The sequence below is a fragment of the Tupaia chinensis genome, unplaced genomic scaffold, assembly GCF_000334495.1.
Source record: "Tupaia chinensis unplaced genomic scaffold, TupChi_1.0 Scaffold143231_1, whole genome shotgun sequence".
NCBI classification, from domain to species: Eukaryota; Metazoa; Chordata; class Mammalia; order Scandentia; family Tupaiidae; genus Tupaia; species Tupaia belangeri.
In genome coordinates, this window is record NW_006203075.1 from 331907 (window position 1) to 345196 (window position 13290).

At 42.8% G+C, this 13290-nt stretch overlaps 1 pseudogene; it reads left to right on the forward strand.

The window, feature by feature from the left end:
* The first annotated feature begins 6292 nt into the window (after positions 1-6292).
* On the forward strand, positions 6293-7104 carry LOC102486703 (G patch domain-containing protein 11-like; annotated as a pseudogene).
* The last annotated feature ends 6186 nt before the right edge of the window (positions 7105-13290 follow it).

The following is a 13290-nucleotide window of genomic DNA, read 5'->3' on the forward strand; positions in this document are numbered from 1 at the left end:
GAAGGAGCTCCTGTGCTGCTCGGTCTGCTCTCCTCTCCAGCCCCCGACCCCACGCTTCCTTTGGATCTTCTCCCCACAGCTCTCCTGCCTGCACAGAAGGTCCTTTGCCCAAACCCAGACACTCTTGGTGGCTCCCCTGAGCCTGCCAGAGTTCTGAGTCCTGCCCTAACCCAAACCTGGGAGGATCAGCTCCATTTCTGCATCTGCTCACCTAGCTCACCCTCCCCAGGTCTCTCTGGTGGCCCAAGCAGTTCTTCGCCTCTGTCTCTGCTAGCTTTTCTCTCCCTTCCCTTATTCCCTTTAGATTTATGGGCAGAGGGAAGGCACTGGGAGGCCAGGACAGCAGTGTGTGGCACCCAGAGGGATGCTGGATGATGTACCTGCGGTGTAACGTGATGTCGGAGTGTCTGCTCCCAGGATCTCCTCCCCATTCTTCCTCCTAGGCCCAGGCACTCAAACTCCTGCCCCAGCTTAACTGGAAGCTGAGTGACAGCCATATTAAAGAGTTCTGTGTACAAAAGAGGTTCTCAGACAGTCCACTGTCCCCTTGTGGGCTCTGCAGTGGTTTGGAAGCCCTGTATCTTTTGATTCCTGAGTCTTGGGTTAAAGAGTCCTGTGTACCAAAGAGGTTCTCAGGAGTCCACTGTCCCCTTGTGGGCTCTGCAGTGGTTTGGAAGCCCTGTATCTTTTGATTCCTGAGTCTTGGGTTTGGTGGCACCAGAGTAGGTGGTATGGGGAGACCCTTCGTGCCAGGGGTGTCTTCCTTTTGGCCAGGGCCAGTTCTAATTCACTATTGCTGTAGAGTTTCAGTATCCTTTTATCTTCTTTCTTCAGTTCTGGTGTCCCCCATTTTAGTACAAACAAACATTTATATATGGCAAAAATACAAGCTCCAGTTCTAACCCTTCAGGATATGTAATTCCACACCATTGAATGTCATTCTGTAATCAGGGCTTTACCTAATTTACTCTCACTCACTTTCCAGCTGCTCCTCACTCAGATCACCTGACTATGATGGACGCCTCAGTTCGGCCCCACCTGCCCATCCAGACCGAGAACCAGGGGCAAGTCTGGTGATGCTGGCCAGACTGAACTCCCACTGCTGCTCCAGAACAGTCAGGTATTTAAAAAAAATTTTTTTAGAGGTTTTTGCCTTAGGATACGTGTGTTCACTGGCGAGAAAGACAGAGACAGTGAGAGGGAAAGTGAGAAATCATCCCCCTGGGGGATGGCCACACCACAATCCCGTCTCCATTCTCCTCCCAGAGTCTTGGGCACACATGTACACATGCCCAGCCTGAGTTTCAAGCCACCGGGTCCAGAACTCGATCTACGGTTGACCATATGGGAGTCTGGTGACATAACCACTACATCATTTGCCGGCCCCCAGCCAGGTACTCTTAAACAATACTTGCTTAGGACTTTCTGTAGTTTTGGACAGAGTATAAAAGCTAGAGGGGTAACCTCTGCATTGGTATTGGTCCCCAAAGTTAAGTAGCAACCACTGGACTCCTAGTCTCCAGTGTGAACCTAGCTCTGGGGCTGGTGGGCTCAGGACGGTCCAGCTGGAGGCCAGTCTGAGGGGGCAGGGTGGTGATAGAACAGGGGCTCACCTGATCCTTCTCTACTTCCATCCTGTAACCCCGTTAGAGATTGCTCAATGCCTTAGATTAGCTCACAGCTAAGAGTCAGGAGATACGCACTGGCAAAAACGACATGAAACACATAGATTTTAATATTTATCTCCTCAAAAGAGATTTAACACCAATAAAAACTGAAAATAGACTCAAAATAGTTTGCATATTATAAATTGTCCTCTAGAAGCATTTGAATGTGTGATAAAGCTGATCCTTTTCAATCTTCTAAGCAAATGTTTTAGAATCTGTGTGCTCAAGGCTAATCGAGCCAGAAAGCAGTCTCTCCAGACTGCAAGCCCTGGCTCCCTCTAGTGTCCCTGGCTCGGCCTTTGTCCCAGCTCTAAAATGCTTAGGACTTAAGAATTCCATTAAATGGGGATTTAAAGCTCAGATCCACAAACTACTCCTCCTTTCAGTATTTTGTGGTGTCTCTTGACCACATACATCTCCCCTGTGAGCAATTTTATTTTCTGTTGCTGACAGCTAACATTATAATATGCGTTATATTCTGTTTGTAAGCTAATTGTTTCTTGCATGTCATTGTTTCCCCCCAAACTGCAGCCGTGTCTGAGTGGGCAGGACGCAATATAGCATTGGGTTGCTAGTATGTTAAGTGAAAATTATAGGAATGTTAATACAGCTTCCTCCTTGCACAAAATAGGAAAGTGATGCTGAGGACTACTGCTCTGCTCATCCCACAGGTATCTACAGAAGCTCTTGGGGCACTTTGCAGGGTGCAGAGATCTCAGGAGGTGAGCCCTTGTCTCACAAACCCTTCACTGAGGCATGAGAAAGAGGACGTGTGCAGTTTGCACTATGGAACCCCTAAGAAGGTAGAGAATACAGTCTCCGGGATTTCAGGTGAAGGAAGTGGTGGATCAGCCAGGGACTCAGAGTTGTTTGATGGAGATTGTGGTACTTAAGCTTCACCGTGAAGGTTGTGTAGGATCTGATTATGGAAGAACAGGGGGAATGTGTGCACATTTAGGAAAGAGAATGTGAAGGCAGACTATCAGAAGCTAAGCCTGGAATGCTGTGGGGCCAAACTACAGAAGGTCATCAACGCCAGGGCTGCACTCCATCTTGCACTCTGTTAAGCAGGAAGCCCTACTAAAGGATAAACACATGAAAATGCCCCACTTCTTGAATGTGTATTGACCTTCTTTAAAAAAAAAAAAAAAAATCTGGGGGCCAGCTGATGGCATAATGGTTATGTTGCTGGACTCCCACATAGTCAACCACAGTTCATACCCCGGACCCAGTGGTTTAAAACTCATGCCAGGTGTGTGTGTGTGTGCATGCCCGCCCCAAATTCCATGAGGTGAATGGAGAAGGGATTGTGGTGCAGCCACTCCCCTGGGGGATGATTTCTTGCTTGCTTTCTCTCTATCTCTGGTGAGTGCATTTGTCCTATAGCAAAAAATCTCTCTTAAAAAATGATGGGGAGGGGGGAGATTCTTTATCCATAGAGACGGTTAAGTATAAATGTCATTTTACCTAGCTATTCATTTATCATTTAAGGGGATTCATGCGTGGACTATAACTGCTAAGGTTATTTCTAATGAAATTATACAATTAAGGTGTTTGTACCAGAAATGGCCTCTACATTATAGGAGAGAAGACCTTGTGTTTATTTTTGGACCTCATAGTTGCTCAGTAACGCTTCCTCAATTAACAAATATTGGGTTGTCAGAAAAGTCATGCATTTTTGCACAGAAAAACAAAAATACATCACGACTTTTTTGACAACCTAATAATATAAACACAGTTGTGTTTTACGAATGGGAATTTTATAGCCAGGTTTAAATTAGACTAGCAAGAAGGGGATAATGGATACAGGGAGTCTGACTAGTACATTATTGTTAATTTTCAAGGCTTACATTAGGCGTGTTAAAAATTTGGTGGGAACATTGTTGTACATACATATTTTTACAAATTCTGCCAGAGGGCGCATACTTTTGCTGGAGATGGGGACACAGGGCACTGGGGGGAGAGGGCAAAAAAGAAGCACTTCCCCCAATGGAGCATTGTCACACCACAATCCTTTCTCCTCCATTTCTCCCTCCTCTCAGGATTTTAGCCTGCACATGTGCCCAACATGTTTTTCTTCTTTCTTTCTTTTTTCTTTTCTTTTTTTTTTTTAAGAGCTTTTTGCTACTGAGTTGTGCACTCACCAGAGATTCAGAGAGAGACAGAGAAATAGGAAGCAGGAAATCATCCCCTAGGGGGGATGGCCACGCCACAATCCCTTTCTCCTCCATTCTCCTTTTGGGATTTTGGGCACACATGTACATGTACCTGGCATGAGTTTCAAGCCGCTGGGTCTGGGACTTGAACTGCAGTCCAGCGGCATAACCATTATGCCATCTGCTGGTCCGGTCACAGGGTGTTTTTCAAACATCCAGTCTGGCACTCACACTTTCTGTTTGGCCATGTAAAACTAGCTGCCTTAAGTACTAGACCATGGTTTGGCCTGCATGAAGTTTATTTTATGTGACTTTAAATCTTCCTGTATAACAATAACTACCACATCCATGTGTTCATTATGTATTAGATGAGTTTGTGAAATAAATATCAACTGACCTTATGAGTAACTAGTTGAGACATGGTTATTTAGGGGCATTGGATATCTAGTCCTTTAGACAAGGGGCAACCAAAGATAATAGAAAGCCCAGGACTTAGGTGGTCCTGGTCCAGGGCAGAAGGGATATCAGCTGTCTCTACTTTCTCACTATCCTCTCTCTTTAACCTGTGCTGGGCAAGCCTTCATCCCCAGAACCTATCAAAACTCTTCATGTTCCAGTTGCCCACATTCTCTCTCTCTTTTTTTTTTTTTTTTTGGAGAGAGGCTTTTGCTATAGGGTGCATGGGCTCGCCAGACAGACAGAGACAGACAGAGAGACAGAAAGCGAGAAATCACCCCCCAGGGGGGATGGCCACGCTGCAATCCCTTCTCCTCCGTTCTCCTCTCGGGATCTTGGGCACGCACGCACACGCACCCGGCATGAATTTTTAAGCTACTGGGTCCGGGACACAAACCATGGTCGACTGACTACGTGGGAGTCCAGCGACATGGCCATTATGCTAACTGCTGGTCCCAGTTACCCACATTCTTCATGGCCCTCTCTCCTCGCTGTCATTTTACTTATCAGCATTTGACTCAGTGAGCCATTTCATCCTTGGAACACTCCCTTCACTTGACTTCCAGAACACTACTGTCCTGGTTTTCTTTCTACCTCACTGATGGCCCTTGTCATTCTGACTCAACCTGCTATTCTCAGTCTCTAAATCAATGGTTATCAACCTTCACTGCACATTAGAATCACTAAGGAGCTTTTAAATCTCTTGATACTCCAGCTGAACCTCAGACCAATTAACTCAGAATCTCTGAAGGATAGGTGTGCTTGTTCAATATTTGTTTAAAGCTCTCCTGGGGATTGCAATGTGTATCCAGTGTTGTAACCCACTCCCTGGACACTGAAGTTCCTCACGGCTCACTCCTTGATCTCTTCTTCTCTAATATACCCTGGTCCCATGGGTTTCAGGAACCTCCTTTTCAGTTATTGTGTTATATCTATACCTCCAGCCCCACTGCTCCCCAAGGTCCCTCATCCCAGGTAATGATATTATTATTCATTCAGTTATGCCAGGAAGGACAACACAGGAGTCATCTCAGGTCGCATTTTTGTCATTCCTCACAGCTGTTCCACTATTGAGCCCTGTTGGTTTTATTTCTAAAATACATTCTGGTCCCAACCCCATCTCATGACCTCTACCACTGCCATTCTCAACCCTCACCTGCTTCACAACCATAGCTTCCCACCTGATTTACCTGACTTCACTCTCAGTGTCCTTACAGTCACTTCTTCACACGGCGCTTCGAGAAACGTTTACAAAATTACATTGCACCCTTTTCCCTCGCTTGTTACAAAACCCTCCAGAGCTTCCTACTACTACTTAGAAGAAAGTCCAGATTCTTTGCCTTCAAGGTTCTTCCCGATCTGGCCCTGCCCCCTGCTCTAACCCATCTCTCACTCTCGTCTTTGTTTGCTGTGTTCCTGATTCACAGCCTTTCTACCATTTGTGGAATACGGGCTTTCTTGGATGCTCTTTTACCAGATCTTCACATGGCTTGGTAGTCATCATGCTGTGCATTAGTTACCTCTTCAGAAAGGTCTTCACTGACCTTTCTCCTCTCCGCGAAAACAGCCACCACCACCACTGCCCCAGTGGTCCTCTATTTTAACCTTATTATCTTTGTTCAATAATCATATTTGTTTATGTGCTTATTTCTTTGTTTCTGCCCAGTAAAAGGCAGAAACCTTGTCTGATGTTTTACTACTGGATCTCCAGCCCCTAGAGTGGTTTCAGAAATTGCTCATCGAAGGAATTATTAAATCCAGAGTTGAAATTCAAACTGTTAGTGAAATAGACTGTACTCCCAGGATGTCACTGTGAGTAATGTGGATGAGAAATATTAACACAAGGCACAATTAATTAAAGACTCTCTTTAAGGGACCAGCAGGTGACGTGGTGATTAAGGTGTTGGATTCCCACATGGCTGACTGTGGTTTCAGTTCCAGACTTGGCAGCTTGAAAATCAAGCCAGGCACGGCAGTGATTGGTCTCAAGAGCTGGGCTGGGACCTGAGAGCTGCTAGGTACTATGGCCATATGAAATTGAGCATGGCTGAAGAAGAAGATTAAATATCAGATCGCTTTATAATGTCCAAGACGATACCAGACCAGGATTGCCGATGCTGAGGCAAATCTGAGAGGCCTGTTGAAAAGAAGAAAAACAACAGGAAGCTAATTAGAAAAATATGCAGAAGAGTTTAAAGGAAGAAGAACAAGAGAGACATGATGGTGGACTGAAGAGTTCACTAGGCTGTAAAAACAAAGGGTTTGCTTTGCTACAAAAGATGGGATATAAAAATGGTCAGGCTCTTGGCAAGAATGGAGGTGTTATTGTTGAACCAATTCTTCTCAATGTCAAAACAGGGGAAAGTAGCCTTGGTCATGAGACACTATTAAAATGGAAAGCAGAGGAAAAATTAGAAAGCTACAGAAGAAAGAGTCACATGAAAAACCAAGCTGAAAAGAAAGCTGCAGGGCAGTTTTGAATGTGACTTAAAAATAAGCAAGATGAAATGAAGCTAGGCGGAGATAGTAAAAGGAGCCAGTGAGCCTGTCAGCAGTTAGACGCCCAGAAGAATATTCAGGTTCCCAGGGAGGCATGGTACTGGTTGAAGCTTAAAGAGGAGACTGAAGAAGAGGAAGAGGAAGAAAAATAAATAAAACAGGATGAAGATGAATATAACAGTGAAGATTTAAGTGTACTGGAAAAAGTATAAATATTGACTAGTTATTTAAGAGAAGAACATCTGTATTTGGTGTGGAACAGCCTATGAAGATAAAGAAGCCTTATCTTCAAATTCTTCAGACCAACTTCTGCAGATTATGACTAAGAGATTCTCGAAAAGTGGAAACTTTAACAATGTTATTATCTCCTAGAAACAGACAATTCAGCAGTTGGAATTCCTAAATTTTTTATTTCAGTGAAGAAAGAGGGCCTTTATATAATGTTTTACTCTTTTTGTACTTTAGAAAGTACTTTATACAGTACTTTAAATATAATTGTTCATTGGCTTAAAAAAAGAATGCAATGTTAGTTGCACAAGAATCATAGATACGTACAGTTACAACTTTTGTCTGTATTGGGATGCCTATGAAGTTTAAGGATAACAGCAGGTAACTCTCATTCCCTTCTTCACTTGGAAACAAACTGAGCAGTAAGACATGGAAGTCAAAGAGAAATTAAAATATCAACTTTGCTGGCAATGAAGTTAAAAAAAAAAGAAGAAAGAAAGAAAAAGAAAAAAGAAAATCATACCAGACACATGCCCAAAATTCTGAGAGGAAAATGGAGAAGGCATTGTGGCATGGCCATCCCTCCTGGGAGCTGATTTCTCACTCTGTTTCTGGAAAGTATACACACCCTATGGCAAAACCTTAAAAAAAAATAAACAAGCAAACAAAAAACTATTTAAAAATGTTTAGGAGAGTATCTGATTCAGACACTGGGCAGATTTGCTTTAAATTCCTTTTCTTCTCTTCGTAGTATCTCAAACTCTTACCTGGTAATTCAGATTCATGTCTCTATGTGAAAGATTTTACTTTCTGTTGAATTCTCTACTGAAATTCAGAATATCCATACCACACTCCTGTTGGCTAATACAAGATTAGAGGAAAAAGATTTTCTGAGTGACAAGGCCAAATGCAGAAGGGATTGACAACAGAGGGAAGGAAGATGGTTATATTAAATTTTCTTTACTGTCCCATAATGCCTTTGACAGAGCTCTTTGAAGAAATTAGTTTTAACCGCCAGGAAGCTAGATGACCATAGGTTTTAGCAAAAAACTTTGCATGGATCCCACTTGGTCTAGCAACCTCTTAATTTTTCTCTTTTATGTCCTATTCCCCTATCCCCAGTGTATTTCCTAAGTATGGGGATTTAGCGATTTGGTAGTCTACTCCAAATGCTCTCCTCTTCCGCAATTATTGTTCTATCACAGCAAATCAACCAGTTTTCAGAGGAAAGTAGTTATGTGGTAGGTGATTTTAAAATATGTGGACAGAACTGGCCCATAGCAGTGTTTAAGTGCTGTATGTAGTAAGTCAGGTCCCACATGACTGTGGTTCAAAGCCCAGTAATGCTAACTTGAAAAATATGTCAAGCATGTGTGTGTGCATTCCCCAAATCCTGACAGGATGCAGAAATGGAGGAAAAGGGGCATGGTCACACACCAAACTAATGGAGGTACTTTTTTTTTTCTCTCTCTCTCTCTGACATGTGCATGTACACTCTGACAATTTAAAATATCCAAACAATATCATGTTATAATGTGAAATAATTATTTAAAAACACATCCTTAATATAAGGCTGTATACTTTTAAAAAATCTTTTGAGAGATTTTTGCTATAGGGCACGTGTGTTCACTGGAAATATAGACAGAAAGCAAGAAGTCACCACCCCCACCCACCCCGCTGCCCCTTCTCATCCATTCTCCTCTTGGGATTTTGGGCACACATGCACACGTACCCGGCGTGAGTTTCAAACCTCTGAGTCTGGGACTCGAACCAGTTGACTACATAGGAGACCAGCAATGTAACCATTACATCATCTGCTGGTCCTGGCAGTGTGCTTTAATACATATTAGAAACATCCGATTTTAAGGCTCTGGTATTTCAGTTTGGGCTTCTGGAAAAGCAGACACAGATTAGCACACATGTACTAGGGAATGCTCCCAGGACTGAGGTTTGTGAAGGGAAGGAGGCAGGACTGAGCAGGAGGAAAAGCTGTGCTCAGTGCCCTCTCAGTGAAAGCCTCATGGCACCCCTTGGGGTCACCAAAGCTGGGTGGCTGTTTTGAGTGTTCTGTGCTCACAGTGAGGAAGCGAGGCATTCGTACTCCTCTGTCAGTCTGGGATGCACCCGAGTCTGGGTGAGAGAGTATTCCTGACCAGCATAGTTTCAGGAGAGGGCCGAAAGCACTCCAGCATGTAGGAAAATAGATCTCCGGCCTGAAGACAGCATTTGTCACACCTCATGTGTTCAGACTGATGTCACTTTTTGGTTGCTATCACTCTTCTGGGTGTTTATATCAAGGCAGTTGGATAAAATGACGTACTAAGAGTTTTCGCTGAGTTTGCTTTGCTGCTGAGGAATCTTTTTTACATTCACGCTGTGATTCTGGAATACTTTTACTTTTCTGCCTCTAAAATGTGTTATAATCATATGCAGATAAGAGTTGTTTTTTGATGTCATTATTCTCATTTTTTGTGTGTGTGAAGAATTCATACAATACTCTAGGTACTGATATTATTTCTTAGCCACTCACCACAGCTGGTCTAAAAGATAAGATTTGACTTTCAGTAATCCTGTATACTCTTTTGAATCAAAGTCCCATGAGTTGTTTTTTTTTTTTAAATAAATAAACAAGTGAAATAAACCCCTGGATAATGTCTGAGGAACTAATTACTCAGGCTTCCCATTATAGTTTTGCTTATGTAAGGACTGCAGATTGGGGCCCTAAGTAAGCATAATTGAGAATTAATGTGTTCTGCGGCTCAGAGGTGGGAAATAAAACCTAGGAAACCCATGTGAGGGGAGAAAATGGATTTTTACCATCTAAGTTATAGAGGCAACAAGGATATGTGGGCTTTATTGGTAGTGAATACAAAGAAAAGGACCCTCTTTCTACTGTGGTTTTTCAACTCCACGAGTTTAGTTTCTGAAATAAGACTGAATGACTTAGCTTGCTCGTCTCTCTGCAGAAGCATGGAGACAAAAGAGCAAGGAAGTTATACTTAGTAAATGCTGCATGTGTCTGATCGAGCATTTGGCAAATCATAGCTGCATATTAGAAATGTTTTTCTTGGCGACTAGCAGATGGCATAATGGTTACGTCACTGGACTCCCATGTAGTAAACTGCGTTTTGAGTCCTGTTCCAGCAGCTTAAAACTCACACCAGGCACATGCATGTGTGTGTGTGCCCAAACTCCTGTGAGAATGGAGGAGAAGGGATTGCAACATGGCCATCCTCCCCTGCTGGGTGATTTCTCACTCTCTGTCTCTCTCTGGTGAGTGCATGTATCCTACAGCAGAAATCTATAAAAACATTTTTTTTACTTGTCTGAAATTCTCATGTGTGTCTGGGGTGAGAAGTTGGTACCAGGTACTTTGTAGGCCCAGCTTCCTCTCACTGTACTGCTCCCAGCATCTGAGGATGATAGAGAAGTTTCTCTGCTTTCTTACAGCTTCAGTTTATTCCTGGAGAGGCTCTATTCAGTGTTTTGCTTAGATGGCGCACAGAAAGTGACTCAGCATTCCCACTCTTAAATCTGGCTTCATTTCTTCATAGTTCAATGACCTTAGCCATCCTAAATTAACTGCTCTGGGCCTTCTTTTTCACCTTTAAGTTAATAATAACATAGTACCTACTCCTAGGTTTTTGAAAAGGTTAGACTATATAATTGATTTTAAAGTGCTAGCACTACATAGTAAAGCCAATAGATATTAGATATTATTATTTGCTAGGGTTGAGTACACAGTTAAAAGAGTAGACTAACAATTACTTGGTCTGGGACCAGGAGGTAGCCTGGTGTTAAGGCACTGGACTCCTGCATGGCTAACCACAGTTTGAGTCCTGGACCTGGTGACTTGCTTTCTCGCTATCTCTTTCTGTACAACACACACACGTGTCCTGTAGCAAATTACAAAAATGATAAGTAAAATTGAAGAAGAAGAAAAAAAGAATGACTCGGACTATTTCTGGGTCACAGTGGCAAAGAAGAAAGGTTTCCATGCAGAAGTGAAACCTATGAGATTAATTCCTTCTTTAAAGTTTGGCATAACTATGGGAACTGTGTTAGACAATTTACTGGTAGCAAAGGTAATAGTAAATGCCAAATTTAAAGTAGCTATTGCTGTCAATACAAGTACAGGAATATTATTTCTATCAATCATAGGTCATACAAATCAATAAAGTAATTGGACCTTCCTACACTAACAGACCTGCCCCAGCCAAGCTCACCAAACTCAATAATCTGCTTTTCTCATAAGAAAGGATAAGTTATTTAAATGGTATTACCCTTAGTTGTTTAAAAAACTCAAGAACAGAATTTCAGATTTTGATCTGCAGGCCAACTTAGTGAGGCCCTGCTCCAGTAAAGTATTATTAACTGGGTGGGAGGAACAGGTCATCAGGAATCCTAATACATTGCTAGCCCTTTTGTTCTGTGTTCTAGGTATTTTACATGGAAACTTTAGATTTCTATGTCAGAAATGACTGTTGATCTTTATGTTTGAGACAAGTATTTCTTGCATATCATATTCTATTTTTTCTGATGGACTATGCCCCATAGTTATTCATTCAACAAATATTTATTGAATGCCCTTCTTAATTCATGATATAGTAGATGAGCGTTTTCAACAGCGGTGAAAGGAAAATGATTTTTTTTTTTTTGAGAGATGTTTGTGATAGGATACATGTACTTGCCAGAGAGACAGAAAAAGAGAAATTGCCCCCCACGGAGGATGGCCACACCACAATCCCTTCTCCTCCAGTCTTCTCTCGAGATTTTGGGCATACATGCACACATGCCCAGCATGAGTTTTTTAAGCTGCTGAGTCCAGGACTTGAACTGCGGTCAACTACATAGGAGTCTGGCAATGTAACCATCATACCATCTGCTGGTTACAGGAAAATGATTTTTTAAATAAAGCCTAATAGGCAAATATCTTTTAAAATATCTTTTAAAAAATTTTACTTTGTATTCATGAATTTGAACTCAACTGTATGCCACCATGCAATTGGGATTGCATTTCTACCATGTTTTTGCATATTTTTCCTTTTTTTTTTTTTTTTTTGTCACAGGGTGTTGGAGAGACACAGAAAGTCAGTGAGAGGGAAAGTGATAAATCACCCCCTGGGGGGATGGCCATTCTCCTTTTGGGATTTTGGGCACACATGCACATGCACGTGGCATGATTTTCAGGCCACTAGATCTAGGACTTGAACCACATGGGGAGTCTAGCACCTTAACCACCACACCACCTCCTGGCCTCTGCTTTTGTTTTTTAATGATAGGGATTATATATGCACCTATGAAGGAGCGCAAGGCAAGCTTGATAGAGTCTTGTCATGGTGTGGTCTCTTTTCCCTAGCCCTCTAGCTCCTCAGGATTTGGGGCACCTGCATATACGCCTGGCATGTCCTCAAGCTGACCCAGGGATCCCCCATGTAGCATGTGGCTTCCCATACGCGGGATAGTCCAGTGTGCCACGGGCTGAGATTGGTCTCGTTCTCTGTGCCATGGTACCATGTATTTACTTGGCGTATTTGTTAACCGATGCTAAAATAACTGCCATCGTAGGTACAGTGAAGGTAATTCCAAGGCCCTGAGATTACCAGCAATCTAGTTTTTCTTATTGGAAGTAAGTTAAAGATATAAATTCAGCCTAAACAGATAATATGATGTGGATCTTTTTTTTTTTTTTTTGCGAGGTTTTTGCTACAGGGCATGTGTGCTCACCAGAAAGACAGAGAGAGACAGAGAGAGAGAAAGTGAGAAATTACCCCCCAGAGAGGATGGCCACACCGCAACCCCTTCTCCTCCATTCTCCTCTTGGGATCTTGCGCACGCATGCACACTCGCGTTTAAGTCACCGGGTCCGGGACTCAAACCGCAGTCGACTACATGAGAGTCCAGCGACATAGCCATAACGCTAACTGCTGGTCCCGACATGGATCTTTTTCTAGCCATGAAGCCTCAAAGTGTGAGGAATCATGCTTTATTAAAACAAGGTATAGGAAAGTCAAGATGCAAGAGATAGAAAGGATTGGGAAGATAAAATGAAACCTATTGTCTCTCTGAAATTATTGTACTGGTAAAGGTTGTGATATCTTGTATTCAGTAGAAATTAACATTATCATAGGTTATGGTAGCATGGTGGTTAAGGCGCTGGACTCTCACATGGCTGGCCACAGTTTGAGTCCTGACCTGGTGGCTTGAAAATCACTCCAGGCCTGTGTGCATGCACATGCACGTACCTGAATCCCACAAGGAGAAGGAATTGAGGCATGGCCATC